At 41.9% G+C, this 19,832-nt stretch overlaps 1 protein-coding gene across 2 annotated transcripts in view; it reads left to right on the forward strand.

The window, feature by feature from the left end:
* Positions 1-19,832, forward strand: part of GLG1 (golgi glycoprotein 1) — a 69,796-nt gene that overhangs the window by 1,012 nt on the left and 48,952 nt on the right. The window lies entirely within an intron of this gene.

Consider the following 19,832-nt stretch of genomic DNA (forward strand, 5'->3'; position numbering starts at 1 on the left):
TTGGCCCAGGTGAATATACTTATCATGATAGTCCCCCCCCCCCATTGTGATGTTCTTGAAGATAAAGCTTATGCTGGGTACTTTTTGAGTAGGGATTGTCTTTCGGTCACACCCTTGTGGCTGGTTGAGTTGTGTTAAACTGAATCAATCCTGCTATTTCTATTCCAACAGAAGTAGACAGCTTGATCCTATAATTCAGGATTGGCAAAACTCCTTACCTGGCTGCTTGCGACAAGAATCTCCTCCGTTTGTCCATGGAGGGAGGCTTTTGTAAATACAAGAGCTTTCTTTTTCTTTCATGCACTATGCCACAAATGACTAATATAGGTAGGTGTGTGTGCGGTCAGGCTAGTAACACTTGTGGCTTTTAATCATAAGTCAACTACAGGTTCACTTTAGCAGCTGTAGAGCAAATAATAGTTTGCAATTTGAGACGCGTATGGGAAAAGTAATTGATCTCTGGCCATAGTTAGTATGGCATTTTGTGTTGGGTCATTTGTGGGTCTGTTTTCAATATCAACATGTAATATGCCTATTCTTGAAGCAACCTTAGGTTGACAATCTGTTTCCAGCTTCAGACTAGCTAGCTTGGCAGGAATGTATGAATTCAGAGTTACTGCTGATAGAAATTGTTGTAAGTGGGTGCAGAATGCCGCGGCGAGACTCCTTATGGGGTCTTCGCTGCGAGAGCACATTCATCCGGTATTATACCAGCTGCACTGGCTCCCGGTGGAGTACAGGATCAGGTTTAAGGTGCTGGTTTTAACCTTTAAAGCCCTATACGGCCTAGGACCCTCGTACCTACGGGACCGCCTCTCCTGGTATGCCCCACAGAGAAACCTACAGTCTGCAAATAATAACATCCTCAAGGTCCCAGGCCTCAGAGAGGTTAGGCTGGCCTCAACTAGAGCCAGGGCCTTCTCGGCTGCAGCTCCAAACTGGTGGAATGCTCTGTCAAAAGAGACTAGGGCCCTGCGGGACCTGACATCTTTCCGCAGGGCCTGCAAGACAGAGTTGTTCCGCCAGGCCTTTGGTCAGGGCGCAGCCTGACTCCCTCCTCTGGCAACCTGCACATAACTCTGCTTAATTGGTTGCCATCAATTTGATTTAATTAATTTTTATAATGAAATATTTTCAGATTGTGTGATTATTTGACTGATTATTTGATTGTTGTTAGCCGCCCTGAGCCCGGCTTTGGCTGGGGAGGGCGGGATATAAATAAAATTTATTATTATTATTATTATTATTATTATTAAGTTTAGCTGGAGTTACTAGATTGTTACACAAGTTATTGCTTGTAAACAGAAAAATTGGAACTGAGGAAGCTGTCTTATACTGAGTCAGATCATTGCTCTGTCTAGCTCAGTAGTGTCTACATTGACTGGCAGTGGGGTCTTGCAGGTTTTCATATAGAGGACATTTCCAGACCTACCTGGAGTTGCTGAGGACTGACCTTGTAAACTGTAGCACACAAAACAGATGCTTTACCATTGCCTTATGGCCTGTCCTGTAGGCTGTTCCAACTTGAAATTCTTATCTGTGTTTCTATGGTTCAATATAGGATGTACAAGTCTCAGAAATGACTTAACAACTGCTCATTGTCATTCTTTGAGATACCTTCTCTGAATAGAAATTAACCAAATTTATTTTAGGTCTCTGTCTGGCTATTTCTGTGTGTTTTCATAAGAAGTGGGGAAATTTTTAGGAAGCTCTAAGTTGGACATCCTGAGAACCCTAGATCCCAGTGCAACCTAAGTTAGTACAGGAGTGTTTCCCACAATCTTGTAAAGACTGTACAGTGGTACCTCAGGTTACAAACACTTCGGGTTACAGACTCCGCTAACCCGGAAGTAGTACCTCTGGTTAAGAACTTTACCTCAGGATGAGAACAGAAATCACGTGGCGGCGGCGCAGCTACAGCGAGAGGCCCCGTTAGATAAGTGGTACCTCAGGTTAAGAACGGACCTCCAGAACGAATTAAGTTCTTAACCAGAGGTACCACTGGACTCAGATACACTGTCCCAGCACATTAGAGCTACATTGGGCACTTCTGGCAATGCAACTGATTCTGGGAGAAGTCCAAGAAAGAGCATATCAGTTGAACCTTCCAACCCTCGTGAGAAAATGTGCATAGAAATTTGCTGCAAGCAGAAAAGGTTGCTGGTTGTGAGATTTTGGGGGGATATATTTTAAAAGTGAACCCTCCGCCAATATTTTAATGAAAGTATGTAAAACACTTATTTTGTGATTAAACTGTTTATAAACTTTTCTAAATATATGACTGAAACATAGTTTGTTCTTTAAAGTGAGATTGTTTACTTATTTAAATTAAAAGATAAAGAGCCCTAGCAGTCATCTGATGCTGTGACATTAACATTGGATTTGAATTTTTGAATTCATTGTTTAGTATTGCATTTATAGATGGGTAAGTTCCTGGATTCAGAAAGTGTTTCACTTTCTGGCTGAGCCAAACTAAGTGAAGGCCATGTGAACGGATCACCATTTCCACTCATTCCCTCTTTGCTTGGTTTGTGATATGCAGTATTGCAGGGGTCAGGAGTTCTGTGTCACATTTGTGTATCCCTCCAACATCGTTCCTGGCTTGAACTTAAGCAACTAGACTGCATTGCAGGGTTGGATTGAGACACAGGAAGCATGCACAACCACTGATCTAATGGCCCAGCATACTGTTTTGATGCTGAGGAGTGGAAACAGGGTCCCATATACGTCCCTCTGTGTGCAGGTGCTGTGCCTGAACAAGTATGAATTATGTCTGGATGGTTTCCTATCTCTTGGTGTCATTGCTTGGAGTGCAGTTCAGAAACTGAACTTTGTGAGTTGACATTCATTGTCAATATATCTTCAGCATGAACAAGCATAATGCAGAATGTGGTGTGTATGCCTCTCTGGATTGTGGCCTGTTTCTTACATTGTTTGTAGAGCTTTCAGGTATTTAAAGCACTTCACATTTATTAACTTGTAATCCTTACAACAACCTTGTAATATTACAGTATTATTATCCTCTTTAAAGCAGATAGAGTGTGGTGGTGGGGGTGAAGTAGGTGACTAAGGCTGAGAGACTGGCTTGTTTAAGGCCACCTAGTGAGGTTATTCCAGAAGAGAGAATTGAACTAGGGATATTTAATTACTGATAGCTCAGTCTCTTAGTCATTATGCCTAACTAATTGTAGCTGACACTTGCCGAGTATTTATTGTACAGGTGTGCCCTTTAGTTCTCTGTATGAATGTGCATTAAGATGTAGCAGTATCAGAGAAGTAAAGTTTCGTAAGCCACAGACATAACACTAGTTCTCCACAGTCAAAACTCCTAGAGGGTGCTGCAGCCTTCATTGGAGGGGTGTGCAGAGTCAAAGTGCTTGCTCGTGTATGTCACAATATGTTATGTACTGATAATGGGTACATAATTTAGCTAAATAGACAATTTTGTTGCTAAATTAATACTGTGATTTGTTGATTATATTATAGGGATGTCCACACACTCACCAGCAGCCACCTGCAATATAGAGATATACTCACCTTCCTTAAAGAATGGTTGCATGGGTTACTAAAATGTACTTGAAAAGTTTTGTTAGACACATGGAGTTACTACATCCACATGATCACACTGGGGATTTCAGATTCCTACATCTGAGTAATTGCCTTCCTTTTAAATTTACAATTTTCTGATTTACCTGTATATTCTACTGAATTCAGTAATGCTTACTCCAGATTGGTGTGCATAGTTTGTAAAACATTGTAGCTTCAATTCAGTAACATATTTTTGCAATTTATATTGTTCCCACTCTGTGCTACATTGTACAAAATTGTTTTATCATTTGTACACTAATCCTATACTGTATACACATGACTATGTCTAAGGCCCATTGAAATAACTGGGACTTCCAACTGGGTTGTGCTGTAATCATTTTAATTTCATACCCTTAATTTAAGGGGTGGGAACTAGGAACCCTTTTTCTATGGCATAAAAACATTTAAAATGTTACATTCCTTTCTCACTTTCTTGTCTTGTATCATCAGTTAAAAATCCAATAGGTAGTGTAGCAGTGAGAAATTAATGTAAGCAAACTTGAGTTGGCGATGTAGTGGTATGGCAGAACAGAATGTCTAGGCATACTTTTTTAATAACAGTACAAAGCTGAAAATGAATGAACTGCAGCTAAAATCTTATATTCATTTTTCACATGGTCTCGTCCTCATTTGAAGACTGCAAAAAACAAAGCCATGCTTCCCCTGCCTGCCCCCCTAATATTCTTAAGAGGGTCTCTTCTCCAGTCTTTAGAGAGCGGCTGGAAGTGGGGAGGCAGAAAAAAGGTCCTCCTTTCCTTCCACTCTGCAGTTTTAATCTGAAATTTTAGGAGCAGTACTGCACCCAGAGCTCAAAAACTGCTCATGCTAATGAAATTCCATTTTGCAAAACATGCCTAGAACAATGGGAGGTTCGAACGCTGTTCACATCATCAAATTCTGTTGAATTGGAATGTCACCCAGAGGGTTCAGTTTTTTAGCCTAAGTGTTTCTTGTGCTGCTATCTGATTTGTGTGTGTTAAGAGCTGTCAAGTTGCTTTAAATTCAGTAGATAACCTAATATGTGTAATATTTGTGATGGGTGTAGACTGTTTTTGACATCTGTTATCTTCATAGAGCCGCCGCCGTTCTGTGGTGTACAGGATCCTGCTTTGTCTGGAATTTGAAGTATTTGTCACATACTGACCTAGTTTATTTAGAAAATGGATAAGCCACTTAATCAAAGAGTGTTCTCTGGGTTTGGGTGTAATGTTCCTGGTCCAACAAAGTATAGCTTGCTGGAGTGGAAAAGAGCAACAAACTTAAATAAGTGCTTCCTTATCACAACCTCCAGTGGAGACTGTTTTGTTAAATCACAGTTTCTCCATTACATTGCAACAGGAAGACTGGTTTTAACAAACCAAAAAAACTCTGTTTTGCAGCTGGGAATGAGAGAGAGGAGGATATGGGGGAAGGAATGCTCTTGCTCATTGCTTGTTCCAAGAACATGGACCAAAAAGTGTTAAGTGTGAGCTGGGTCAGTGTGCCTTTTGCTTGGATGCTGTCTTGTACCTTCTTGTGGAACAGAGTGCTTTTTTGCCCACTTCTGCCAATAAGTAACAGAACCTTTCAGAAAGGTGCCCAGAAAATTTATTCGTCCATTAGAAACATTACCCATGCTATTGGCATGTACCTCTGGACTTCAAAGCATGTTGAACAGTGAGTCTGATATGTTTTGTCTTAAAGGAGTTGTACATATTTATTTATACTGATAAACAATTGTCCAAAGAGAAAGATAAAACAACAAGCTCAAATCATTTTTTTATTTTTTATTGATTACACTTTATAGCCCACCTTTCCCCCCAAGAAGTTCGTGGTGCACATAGTTTTCCCTCCCCAACTTATCCACACAATAAATTTGTGAGGTAGGTTAGACTGAGATACAGTGACTGGCCCAAGGTCACCCAATGAAATTCATGGCCGAGTAGTGATTTGAACTCTGGTCTCCCACGTAGTTCAACACTCTAACCATTATAATACACTTGCCCTTCTTTTAGGTCCCACTGCATTCAGGTAAGTGTCAGGACTGCTGCCTCAGAGTAAGTCCTCAATGAGACTTTCTTCTGAATAGACATATTATATATGTGTAAGTCTTGTTACCAGATGGACAATGAACTGATGAAAGGTGAATGTGAAAATAGAACGTTAGTAAAATTTGCAAGTGTCACGTAACTTCAAGAAAAAAGGTGAATATTTTGCAGTGATTCTCAGTTAGTTTAGCTTAAAGTAATTTGCAGTAACAAAGTTGTTGATGACAACAATTTGTAGGTCACTATTTGATCTTAGTTTAATAAACCTGCTGAGCCTGAAACCCTTGACTTCATTTGTGTCCATGAAGTTATGGGTAGAGTGGATGACATGTAAATACCACCTTTATCCCAGAAGGGGATGCAGTAACAAAACATCAGTGCTCAACAGGATTGCTGTCCTTGGGTAGATTAGGAGCAGAGCATTGCATTAATGATAAATTAGCAGAGTTTTGTCTTCTGTCCCCTGCAACTCTTCTCTGTGCTAAAATGTGCTATTATGTCTCTTGCATATTGCAGTAACTTTTCTGGGTTTAAAAGTAAACCTACATATGTTATTACAAATTGGAATGTGACTGCTTTAGTGAACTAACCAATTAAGTGTTGATCAAGACTTTTAAAGCATTAACATTGTAAGAATAACAAAGAAAATCACCAATGAGTTGGATACTTATGCTAATTACAAAAAAACAAAGACTGTTGTTACTGCCTTCCTACATAACACTAAGCAACAGTTAGTTTAAGAGTTGTCTCATAGATGAGCAAACAAGTCATGACTTGCTTTTCCAGAGCTTGGTTTATTTTCCTGCCACTGTTGCTTTTGTAGCTTGGTGAGTGTTTGGGGTTGGATGGCTAAACCAACCACTCAAAGTAGTTGACAGTTTTAAAAAATGGCTTATGATCCAATATGATACAAAAAGAAAAATAATGAGGAAGAAAGAAGAAAATAAGCAAATTCAAGCAACAGAGCTTTCACAATGGTACATAATGAAGTTTCATGCAGAGAGGTGGTATGTAGGAGACAGTTCAGGAGTGTGGGAGGTAGAGCCAAATGGCTGCTGATCCCAGCCTGGCTGTTGTGCCAAGATGGTATGTCTAAAAAAAGCTACATGGAAAACTTTATGTATGTATATGTTTAATAGGGAATTCCAGCAAGTGTTTGCACGTGTGCCTGGTGTTCTTGAATTGATATCGTGTTTAACTGTTGTGTCATTGTAAAATGTTTTGAATGCCTATATTCTTTTGCCTGTGCCTTTTGCAATAAGACAGGCATGATAACTTCCTGTCAGTATGAAAATTTAAGTGAGCAGATGGTGCCTGGAGATTTGCAGCAGTGTCACCAGAAGAGTTTCAGTCATTAAGCAGTTAGTATAGCTGTTTAACTCATTAGTTAAGGCTCATTAATGGGTAGTTGCCAATAAAAATGTAGTAAGCAGGTAGTTTACCTATTTCCAGCAGAGTCTGGACAAGATTCTCATGTTCACACTTGTATAGCTTGAGTAAGAAGCATGAACTGAAGCAAATAGGGATTGATGTACTCTGAGGATGTGTCTTAAGCCTTTGGAGGAAGGGAAGCTGATTAGAGTGGTCTTCTTCCCTAGGTCCCTGCACTGCAGTTTGATTAGTTAAGGTAGATAATCCCCACCCCTGCATCTCTCTAACCACAGGGTAATAGATTGCTGTGGTGATGAGTCTGAGGAGATTTCACCCCTCCCATACCCAAGAATCTCCTGACCATCTCCTGATGGTCTCTGCTGACTCCACAGAGAGAAGGAGGCGTGTCCTGCCTATCTACTTATTCTGCCCAGCAACATATCTGTGTGTGTGAGAGAGAGTCAGTCAGTCAGTGTATCGGAGAGAGTGAGAGTGTTGGAGATCCTAGAGATAAGATTGCTGCTAAGAGCAGCTGCAGACTCTCAGTGTAGCATTGATTTATGCTTAGAATATTCAGCTCTGTATATAGCTTTGTATCATAGTTGTAGTTACAGAATAAAAGGAAGATATTCTACAGAGCTGCTCTCCGAGTGGTTTATACTCTGCAAGACTCTGCAAAACTCTGCTGCGCAACGACTGTATTATTGAGACAGTGAATCCGGTGCTCTCAGCTCTAAGCTGTGAGTCCACAGCACTGTGACCTGTTCCTGTGAGAAAGGAGGTCTCTGGCGGTGCTACCCAGCTCACCTAGCCCAGTCGGGGTTGAGGTGCATGAGTCCAGTTGGTACACTGGCTCTAGGGCGATGCTGACAGAGTCATGCTTGTGTTTTAACTGCTGTTACTTGAATGCTCTGGCAGTTCTATTCCTTTTCACTTGTCTAGTTTGAACTGTGTTAAAACTGTGTTTGCTTTCATGCTCTGAACAAATCTTCTAGAAAACTCATTGTACTTGTTTTTCCCTTCAGTATGTTGCAGGTTCCACGGAATCTGAGCTGAACAGATACTTCAGGGAAACGCAGTAAAAGTAACGGATTTGGATCCGTTGTGTAGGAATTGTACAGAGAAATAGTGTTCTTCCTTAACCAAACTTTTACTAGGTCACATGATTTCTTAGAACAGTTGTGCCTGTTAGAAATTATTCATATGCAGGCTGAGAACAAGTGAGATAAGAAAGGTTGTTTCTCAACATTCTGTGTCCTTGGTCTTCATGGCCTTCAGTGTGTTGGTGAAGCTGATTCACTTTCTTGGGATAGGTGGTTGTGGTTGGAAGTGATCTCTATGTTCTTCCCAATCGTAACTCTGGCAAAGTGGGATTTGTCATGGCAGGGGTCCCCAGAGTGTCTTTATTAATTTCTTTAGAAATTTTTATAGATTTCCTTAGAAGAATTTACATGGCTTAATAAGAAAACTCTTAAGCTGTCAACATTGCCACTATTTTTGTATGTGCAAATGCTACGGGATATCTGTTTAAAAAATGGTAGCTGTCACCTGCCTGACATTGTGGCTTGGAGTTGGTGAGTAGGATATTTGCGGTTTTAGCAACAGCACAGGAGAACTAAAATGAGAATGTTGAAGGTATAAGCAGCGTTCAAAATTAGCTAGGTGCTAGTTGCATTTTAAGACAGGCTGCTGGCCTTTTGCGAGGCAATGAAGATGTCCGGGTGCCAGGTTTGGTGCCTAACATCTCCATCTGGCTGGCTGGCATGAGCAATCAGTTGGTCTGCAGAGCAGCAAGCCTGCTGCACAAATCAGCTAATCTGTGGGGTAGCAGTGTCCCATAGATCACCTGGCTTACACAGCACAAAAGAGGCATACCTTTTGGTACTGTGAGCCAGGTGAATCTTCTCACCTGGCCAGCTGCTCCAGCTCCTCAGCCTCCAGTGGCTCCACTTCATCCAGGAGGCTTGTATTCTCCTTGACTCCCTCTACTGCTGAATTGTCTGCTGGCACTAGGCTGCTTCCTGTTGTGCTGTTTTTGCTCAACAGAGGCTGCTTGGGCCTGGCCTTGTTTGGGCAAGCCCTGCAGCAGACAGTTGCTCCTGGTGGTGGCAGGGGATGGCAGCAAAGTCAGCCAAGAAACCTTTTAGGGCTGCCGCCTGGAGCTCCACTGGCACTGTGGATGTGGAGCTGCTTGTTCTGCTTCTCCAGCTGCCTCTCCAGCTCCTGCACTTGGGCATCGGGTTCACATTGGAGTTAATGTCCTCCATGGTGCCCCGTGACTCTACCCAACCCCGTGACCCTCTCTGCTGCTTCCTTCTCGTCCCCCTATTCTTCCTCCCTCCCTTTCTCACCATTGCCTTCTGTACTCTTCTACTCCAACAGTTTCAGAGTTAAGGCTGGGGGGGGGGGGACTTAGTTTCAAATTGTTTGTTTTGCCTATTAGTTCTGTTTTGTGACCTTGCAGGTGGAGCAGAGGCCTAGGCCTTCCTTGAGGGATTTCTTGTAGTTCTCTGTTTTCTCTTTGACCCAATGCTTTATTCTCTTTCTTAGGTTAGATCTGGTACGAAAACATTTACAGTGGTACCTCGGGTTAAGAACTTAATTTGTTCTGGAGGTCCGTTCTTAACCTGAAACTGTTCTTAACCTGAGGTACCACTTTAGCTAATGGGGCCTCCTGCTGCCGCTACGCCGCTGCCGCACGATTTCTGTTCTTATCCTGAAGCAAAGTTCTTAACCTGAGGTGCTATTTCTGGGTTCTGTAACCTGAAGTGTCTGTAACCCAAGGTGCCACTGTATTTGAACCAGAACAAAGAAGCAAGCAATTTTGGGCACATGGTGATCTTAAGTGCGTAGGCTTTTGCTGGCAGATGCTTAGCCTGTCTTGTGTCAAGTAAATATATATCTCCTATTTCAGATCTGGTGTTGAGCATACTTTGCAAGTTTCCATTTTAGTTTAAAGAAAAATCTCCCTGCTATTTGATGTCCCTAAAGTCTATGGATCAATTTTTGTGAAACCCAAAGTTTCTGATCTTTTCAGAATTAAATACATATTGTTTTATAGAAAACATTTTAATGGAAACAAGCAATGCTGAAAAGTGCCCAGATGATATGGAAATAACTCATTTTGTAGTGATTATGTAAAGAGGGAGGAAAAGGCTATCTGAGATGAATGGGGAGGAGATTCTCACCTAATTTACATGTAGGATAACTGCTGGGTGTTCTGATTCTGCCCTGTGCTGTGTTAATGTCCTTTGTGGAGAAATCCTCATATGTGTAAGAGCAAAGGTCCTGCTGCCTTTGTTCTGTGAGTCAGTTCATAGTTCTATGTTAGCACTGAGGCAGGAGGCAGAAAATTGTATCAGCTATTTCTGGAAGGTAGGATGAGGGGAGCAAGGAGTCCAGCTTAAAGATGGCATGAAATGTTGCATTTGTGTACTGTATGTGTGTTAAGCTTTAGTTCCACCAAAGAGAGTAAGAGAGATTCTCTCATAAAGTTAAGAGACATAATACATTTATTTGGGTATGTGTCTGACTCTGCAGGGTGGCATTGCATATTGGCGCCCTTACGCCTTAAGGAGAATAAATGGAACCAGGCTGTAAACTGTTCTACCCTTTTGCATTAGCTTCTCATCATCAGAGCTATAATTTATTGTTCACTGATCTGTGTCTTCAATTAACCAATATTGACTCAGCTGAACCTTCCATTAAGGAATGAATATTCACTGAGAAGCTTGAATGTGGCAACTACTGGGCTAGTTTGGATTATCTCCATATCTGTAAGCCTGCACTGGCCCTGTTTAGCAGCTGTGTAACCAAACCAGTGATCTGAACCATACTGTGATGCTCAGTCAAATGACAGATTTCTAATAGTACAAGTATAAGCCCATGCATTTACAGACAAATGTGTGTTTTGGGGGCTCATCTGCTGTAAACATTGGTTGGAAGAAAAATATCAAAATATAGGCCTTATTATAAGGAAGGCGTCTGAGAGTGAGCAGTCATATTGGATGGTGCTGCTCATGTTCTTGTGGAAGGACACAATCTTCTTCTGAAGCTTAGGTAGGCATCCTATCTTGTTGAGCAGTGTGAAGAGTCCTTTTTGGCTGACGAGGTCAAATACTTTTGTCAGGTCTATGAAAACTATATACAAGGGCATCTCTATTTTCAGCATTTTTTCTGCAGCTGGCACAGTAAGAAAATCATGTCAAAGCCCCATTGTGACTTTGGATAGACCCTAGTATGATGATGTGTGGAATAAAGCTGTTTGCCCATATACGTGAAGAACGAATTCAAAGTGTAGGTGCAAAGAGCAGCTAGAATTAGAGTGTGGAATGCAGGACCTGGAAAACGGGTACAAACTAGGTGGGCTTTTTTTTTTTTTTTTTGGCGATTCCTTGTGTGCCTGTGCACAGTCAAAAACTTTTGAGTGTTGGCTTGCAATTCTTGAACTGTTTGATCTATTAATATGTCTAACCCAATATGCTGCCGTGTGTTGTGCTGCTGCCTCCAGATGTAAAATGGACATTGTAGCCTTTTCACTATTATTTTGCTCTTAAAGACTTTCAAAAGACATCTTTTTTAAAAAAGGCAAATGAGAATAAATTAAATGCCAGCATCTGTATTGTATTTGTAGAAGCACTTTGGTGTCCATCTAAGTACCGTATTTTTTGCCCTATAGGACGCACTTTCCCTTCTCCAAAAATGAAGGGGAAATGTGTGTGCGTCCTATGGGGCGAATGCAGGCTTTCGCTGAAGCCTGGAGAGCAAGTGGGGCTGGCGGCGGGGAGAAGCACGCTTCTCCCCGCCACCAGCCCCAGAAGCTCGGGGAACAGCAGGGAGGCGGAGCGCCGCCATCCCGCTATTCCCCGACCTGGTTTGGGCTTCAGGCAGATATCCTCAAGCGTGGGAGCCCGGCAGGAAGTCGTGCCGGTCTCCCAAGGCTTGCAGAGAGCTGCCTGTTCTGGGGGCTGGGGTCGGGGAAGCTCGGGCGTCCCCCGCCCCAGCCCCGCGCCTGGGGGAAAAATAATTTCCCCCCCTTTATTCCCCCCCCAAAAAAACTAGGTGCGTCCTATGGGCCGGTGCGTCCTATGGGGGGAAATTTATGGTAAGTTTCCAAATGAGAGTACCTTTGGGAAATGTGCAGGTTAAGTCACATAGGAAGCTCCTTGATCTCGGTCTTGTCCATACTGACTGGCAGCAGCAATATTTCAGACCAGGAGTTTTCCCAGGCCTACCATATAATAATGGGGGAAAAATGTTTTCACCTTTGATGCACAGTGGAGAGCATACTTGACTGTAGATAGATTGCTCTCATGTATAAACATGCAGCCACCAACAGTAAGGAGGAGAGCACAATTGTTTGATGGCTAAGATGTGAGGTATACAAGATGATCTTCAAACTTTGATTATATAAATGACAACCGGGGGGGGGGGGAGTGCATCATGGATTACTGCAAACTGATCCAAAAGTAATACATGTTGCAAACTGAACAAGTGCATAGATGCTTTCAACATTACTGCCATAACTTTCAACATTACTGCCATTGTGGTCAGAACAACAAACCTGTCAAATGTTAATGTTACCGTTGCCTTTGGCTTACTAATGACACTGATATTCTGACCACAATAATTTCACATGCTCTTGAAGAAGGAATGCAAAATGCAGTCAGTTAGGAAACCTGCAAAGGTTGAGCAGGCAGAACAGTGCAATACTGAGTTGGTCTATGTACAGGGATTTTATAACTCACAGCAAATCTTAATGATATATGTGGTTGTTTGGATTTGAGAGTTTTTGTTTGAGGAATATAAGTGATATGATCATGTATCCTCACAATTCCAGCTAATGAATGAGTTGAGAATCCAAGTGTCTTCCAAAGTGAAAGTATTGACTACTAATGTCTCTCCTTTTTTGCTGAAGGATGCACTTGCACGGACCTTTTGTTGAGTGTGCGGTGCAGGTTGTCATGACTATTTGGGCACTTTTCAGTGATTGATGGATCCACTGACTTCTGTACAAAGTGTGCTGTGCAGAGGTGTTGAACAGGACAAGATCGGTCATTTCTGAGTTAGTTAGATATATTGACAGTTTCTCCAGTAAGATGGCAGCTGACAGGCATGATATGCAAGCACTTGTTAAGACATAGCTGCTACTTACTTGACAAATTTGTGGTTACTGTGCTCAGCAGAACTCAGCAAGAGGCTTCCCCCTTGTGTTGGCTTAAATTTATTAGACATTTATACACAGTTAAATAATATTTGTATTTTGAAAAGCAGTTCACAAACTAGGATAACAGTGAAACTCATAACATGCAATCTATGAGCAAGATGAAGGCAGCACAGGAGCAAAGTCATATAATGATCAAAGGCCAGTAGAAGCAAAAGTGTTAGTCAGCAGGGAAGATATTGTGTGGTGTTTTCTTGGCAGAGGATCCACAAAATTGGGTCTGCAACAGGGGAGGTCCTACTTCTAGTGGATGTTAGCCTCGTGCAGTGAAATTCATTAGAATATCTTATGTACTGGTGGATTTGTATGGGAGAAGATGTTCTCTGACAAAATCAGATTAAATCCAATTGACAGCTAGTGCTAATATTTCAAAACAGGATATATATGTGCACCTGGATCTACATGTGAATATCTGTCTATACCTGCTAACATGCAGGCTGCCACTAGCTAATATTTCTAAATCATTTTGAAAAAGCAGCTCTGGTACTGGCCAGCTCTTCTATCTTTTTAGCAGAATTACGGTAGATGCTAATGGCTTTGGGTTTTCTCTCTTTCCCTGTAACACTGTGGCTGGTTTAGCTTGATGGGCCATCTAGAGTAGTTTGCTTTGTATGTCTCTTTCTGCACAATTCATGCTCTCCAATTATGCTGTGGGTTGCCAATAGAGTTTAATAGACTTCAGCTGCCTGTTGGTTCCTGCATGATTATTCTTTGTAGTTCAGCGTGCTGGGGTTGTCTTGGATCTGCACTATGATGTTGATCAGGACAGCTGCTCATTGGCCAAAGACTCTGGGTTGATTGAAGGAAGGAGTCCAGATAGTATACTTGCATGCTTTCAGTTCCACTGACTGACAACTGCTGTGTGCTGAACCCATGGGGTTCATATTTAAACCACAGTAAGAGTAAATGTATGTAACTAATGTCAAGCCAAGAAGTATATCTTACTGGTGAGGGGGTAGTATTAGGGGGCAGGAGGGAGGGAGCTGCTTGGCATCCATGTTGTATCTCCTGATATTCTAACCAGAATAGAATATAGAATTGTAGATTTGGAAGGGCTCATGGGGCTCAAGTAATCCAGCTGCTTGCAATGCAGGAATCTTTTGCCCAACATGGTGCTTTAACCCTGTCTCATGCTCTACCAACTGAACTGTCATAGCATAGTCCTTTGGGATTCCTGCTAACTGAGCTCTTTTTAAAAGTTCTGTTCACTTTTTAAAAAATGAAGCAAATGGCTTATCTCAAAGCAGTTACAGATGTTGCAGTTCTTAGTAGGAGGGAGCCAATCCAGGTGGACTTGTACAATGAAAATGCTGACCGAAGAAAAAAATTCCTCCCTCTAGCTCAAATGTATGAAAAATCTTGTTTCATAGCAAGACTTTGCAAAGGAAAGCCAGAGCAAGACATTACTAAAAGCGAAAGCATAATTAGTTATGCTCAGTGTAACAGCCGTGAAAACTGTGCTGGGGACACTTTTCAACTTCAGTCTTCTTGCTTGCATGAGTCTACTCTGTTCCTCCTACTAAAGGAGTGTCAGTGCTAATGCTGGGGCTGATGGGAGTTGTAGTCCAAACATCTGAGGGTACCAAGCAGGCAAAGACCAGTCTATGCTTAAATGAAATGATCTGGAACAGGAACTTCAGTTGGAATTTCCAATATTTGCGGATATTTGAAGAGTAGCTAGTTCTAAGGTCTCTAAAACAGTAGTTATTGCTGTAAATAGATGGTAGGGAGCAATCAGTGGGATATAAGTATATGTTATAGTCTGTCTTTCCTGGTGTAGTCTAAGGCAGTTAACACAATAATAAAATGCCACAAACAAAAAACACCATTAACAATGAACCACTTAGAATAGCTCAATTGGGAGTGTGGCGCTAATTATGCTGCGGTTGCAGGTTTGATCCCTGAAAGGGCAGCTGCATATTCCTGCATTGCAGGGGGTTGGGCTAGATGATCTTCGGGGTCTCCTCCAACTCTATGATTCTAAAAAATGGCAGCAATAACAATGGAATAGATTTGTACGAGTATAATAAGGCTGAGCTGTACGACTCATCCTTGGGAAAAGGTATTGACGCAGCAGCGGAAGGCTGATGAGAGCTCCCTAGGCAGGGAGTTCTAAGTCTAGGCACAACAACAAAGAAATGTGGACTTGGAGCAGACAAGAGGGTCCCTCTGTCAATGATCTTAATGAGCCAGGCAGGCTCACATATGGAGAGGAGGTCCTTCAGATATCTTGCTCATAAATCAGAAGACTTTAAAGGTCACACATAACCAGCCTTTTCAGTTAGCCTGGAAACAAATAAGAGAGCTGGTGCAGCAGTTTCAACAGTGAGGTTAATCAGCTACCTGGCTGCCACGTTTTGAGCAAGCTACAGCTGCTGGACACTTTCAAAAGCAGTCCCACATACAATGCATTTTCTTTGCATGCAGACCACCAATACAACGGTCCATTAATTTCAATGTGTTTACCTTGAATATTATTTTCTAAGGTTTAAAAACCAAATTCTAGTTATTTTTTAAACAGCCCATTCAAGTCTGAAATTGGCCTTAATTGTAGTTAATGGGTGTTGAGAAGGTACTGAGATGAGAGTAAGCATCAAAATTTTAAAAGTATGGGCAATCTACTCCCACCATCTGCTTTTACAAGGGATGATTATTGTTGTGCCATCTTAAGGGACTACCATGCCTGTACCCGCTACTTCATTAGTGTCCCAGTAGTGTAAGGTGCTCACAAACAAATTAGTTGGGTTGTTCTTGGCACTTAAATGAAATGTGAACCCTTTTAGACATAGGCAAGGCAAGTGTTGCTTCATCATTGTGAGATTTTCTAGAATCCTGTGGCTTCTGGCCACATGAAGTCTCAGCTGAGGGTCCCTCTGGGACTTCCACCAGAAGGTTGCCAAGCTGTTATTGCATTACCTTGTGCTCTGCTCTCTTTGTGGCCTTGGCTGAATTTTTTTGGGCAATTTGGACAATGACTTTTTGTTGGAAGTGCCTTGCCAGTCACTTGGACGTGGGTAGCTTGCGTCAAAGTCTCTTTTGTAATTAAACTTTCCTTTTTAAAATATTTGATTTAGGCTGGCTTTTAAACTAATTAATTTTAAAAATAAAGTCTGGAAGCATCTTAAAGGCTAATGGAATAATAAAAGCTTTCATGAACAATCTACCAACTGAGGATAACATTTCACACATCTGCTGGAGTGGGCCATGGCCTGCAAAAGCTTCTGCCACATAGATTCTGTTGGTCTTTGCAATGCTACAATAGACAAACACACCTGCCTTTTGATAATTTGTCACTATGATTAATTTAACGTAGGCTTAATGAACTGCAACAGCTCAATGACTGCATCTTTTGGGTGATCTTGAAGGAAGCGGACCACAGCCTTCCGCTGTGGAGAACTTAGTAGCAAGAAAGCATGCTGCTACTTGTTGCTGGAAGGGATAAGTATTCTTCCTTTTCAACAAATTTACCAAAATGTTATCTATTTGTAATAGGGCATAAAGGTTGCCAGCCTGTCCCCAGAAGTGCCCTAACCCATAAAAGTATGCCAAAATACAGTCATACCTCCGTTTATGTAACCCCCTGGTTATGTAAACTTCGGGATGCATGCGCGGCAAACCCGGAAGTATTTTACCGGGTTTCGCCACATGCGCAGAAGCAGTCCTCAGGTTGCGGAAACATCAGGATTTGACTGGACCTTCGGAATGGATTCTGTCCGCAATTGGAGGTACCACTGTATCTTGTGTAAATTAATATGCCTGTTTATTCTAGTTGGGGGTTTATTTGCACAGGGACGCGGGTGGTGCTGTGGGTTAAACCACAGAGCCTAGGACTTGCCAATCAGAAGGTCGGCAGTTCGAATCCCCACGACGGGGTGAGCTCCCATTGCTCGGTCTGCTCCTGCCAACCTAGCAGTTCGAAAGCACGTCCAACTGCAAGTAGATAAATAAGTACTGCTCCGGCAGGAAGGTAAATGGCGTTTCCGTGCGCTGCTCTGGTTCGCCAGAAGCGGCTTAGTTATGCTGGCCACATGACCCGGAAGCTGTATGCCGGCTCCCTTGGCCAATAAAGCGAGATGAGCGCCACAACCCCAGAGTCGGTCACGACTGGACCTAATGGTCAGGGGTCCCTTTACCTTTACCTAATGCATGAGACATTCTAAATTTCAAAGAAAATGATTCAGCCATCTGTATTGCTGAAGATGAACTATGATTTGAGTTGAACGCTGCCAACTTCTGTTATTTTTATTTATCAGAAGGAAAGAAGACAGTTTCTAATTTTGAATGTGTAGGTCATAGAATCATAGGGTTGGAAGGGACCACAAGGGTTTTCTAATCCAACCACCTGCAATGCAGGAATCTTTTGCCCAATGTGGAGCTTGAACCCATTATCCTGAGATATCCATGCTCTACCAACTGAGCTATCCTGGGTTATGTGAAACATTTTTATCCTGCTGTTCACCCAAAAAGGTTTCTAGAGCTGCTTATAGATCTGTAAAAAAGACACCCCCTGCCTTCACATTTACAGTCTAAAAGGTCTGGTGCTAGAAAAAAAAAATCCGTGGAGGAATGTTAGGAAGAGTGAAGCTTAAGTTCAGGGGTGAGGAACCTTTTTCACCCAGAGAGACACATTCCCTAGGGGATGTATGCCAGTGGTGGGTAGAATTAGAGGCAAAAGTGGGCATATCAATGGGTTTTTGTATCATAGGGAACAGCACAAAAGCCACCCACTCTCGCATTTCTCTGCAGAACTCATTGGTGAGCCACAGTGCTTTAGAACAGGCATGTCCCAACTAGTAGATCCTCAGGAGGTTTTGGTCAATCCTGAATCCCGGCCCCTCGCCCTGCCCTCCATTGTTGCACAGTCTGCAGAACGGAAGACGTCCTCCCTAAAAAAAGTTCAGCTTTGATCTGAACCCCCCAAAAATGGGTTTGATCACTGCCAGTTTTTAATTCTGTGAGTAGATCGCAGTCTCTGGGGACTTGGCCACCCTGCTTTAGAGGAACAATGTGAGTTCATGATACCTTCTTGAGACCATTGCTATGTGACTTCAGTAAAGCTACTAGGATCAGTAAGCATGCATTGGTTAGGGGCTTGAAGAGTCGCAAAATCAGTAGAGGACATTTGGCTTCATTCTTCCTTGCTCTTGATTTTCTTGAGGGAAATCCCACCATTTTTTAACAAAATTGGGGAGGGGGCACTAAAATTTGTTTATGGCCTCTCTGCTTTGTCTTCTTGTCCCCCTTTTCCTTGAGTGTTACAGTTCGAATAACCTAAATCCCCAGCTGTGCATACCATGATAGTGATGGACATTTTAGGAAGCAAATTTGACGGCATCTTTTATTGGGATCCAGGAAAAATCCATTGTGGCTTGCTCTCATTATGAATATAGGGCAATCTTTATTGCAGTTCGAGGCTACAGGAGCAGGTCCCACTCACTAGATCAGCATTGCTCAAACTTTGCATACCTGGAGCATAAATCTTTTATTAGAATTAAAACTGGAAGCACATTTACATTCCCAAAAATTATGAGAACTGACTAAATCAGTTAGAATAAAGGCAGTTCATAATCTTAAAGTATGCTAATGTTTAATGCTTTGCTAGAAGAAGTTTTTATTTGACCAAGAAAATGATATTGTCACAGGAAGTCAAAGTTGAAGAAAAGATATTGGAAGATAAAAGGGGAAAAAATATTTACTTTCATTATTATCATTGTAGGTGTGGGTGTGTGGGTGTCTGCACATATGTGTGTTTTTGTATGGAATGTTTGGGAGGAAATAAGACGGTCAATAACAAATAACAAACTAAATATTGATGTATGTGGTTTTTATATCTTGATTGTATTTGGTGGTAGTGTGGTTGTATTGTTTTTTGTGGCATGGAATCATTCAATAAAAATTATTTTAAAAAGGGGGGGGGGAGAAAATGGCATTGTCTTCAACACAATCCAGATTTCAATGCCAGAAATGTTTGCCAGCTTAATTGTAATGTTCAATCAGAAACAGAAATTAAGCGGGCATTTTAGCAGCTTCATTTACATGTCCCTTGTGAAGAAAACATGAGCTGGTGTTTAGACTAACTCACCTTAACTTGGCAGGGCTAGAAACATTCTGGGTGCTTGGTTGCTCATGCCCTTCCACTGCTGATGCGGATGACTATAAATTTTAAATTTGCACCTAGACCACTGAACAAGATCTTAGGGCTATATATAGGTATCTGTTCCATTGTTAAAATTTATTGCTGGTTTGGGGTATATGGCCAGTCAAGATGTATGAACAAAATTATGCTGATATTTTAAAAAAGAAAAAGTTTAGCTTGGCCGTGTATCCTAGTAGACAGTGTTAGATACTGAGATAGGAATGCTAGGAATCATGTGGCTACTGGGACTAGGCTGTGGGCGCCAAAACAAAATGTCTAGGTGCCATTTTTTGTTGTTGTTGCCCTCCTACCAAACCAGGCAACCCTGCAAAAAAACCCCAAAAACTGCAGGGAGAATCTGGGTTGCAGGGTAGCATGGTAGCAAAAGATGCATTTTTTGCTACTGCTCTACCCTACCAAACATTTGATTCACCTGGCTGCGCGACAGCAAAATGAAGACACAGCAAAGACACTTTGCTGTTGCACT

This window comes from Podarcis bocagei (assembly GCF_964188305.1).
Source record: "Podarcis bocagei genome assembly, chromosome: 7".
Taxonomy (NCBI): domain Eukaryota; kingdom Metazoa; phylum Chordata; class Lepidosauria; order Squamata; family Lacertidae; genus Podarcis; species Podarcis bocagei.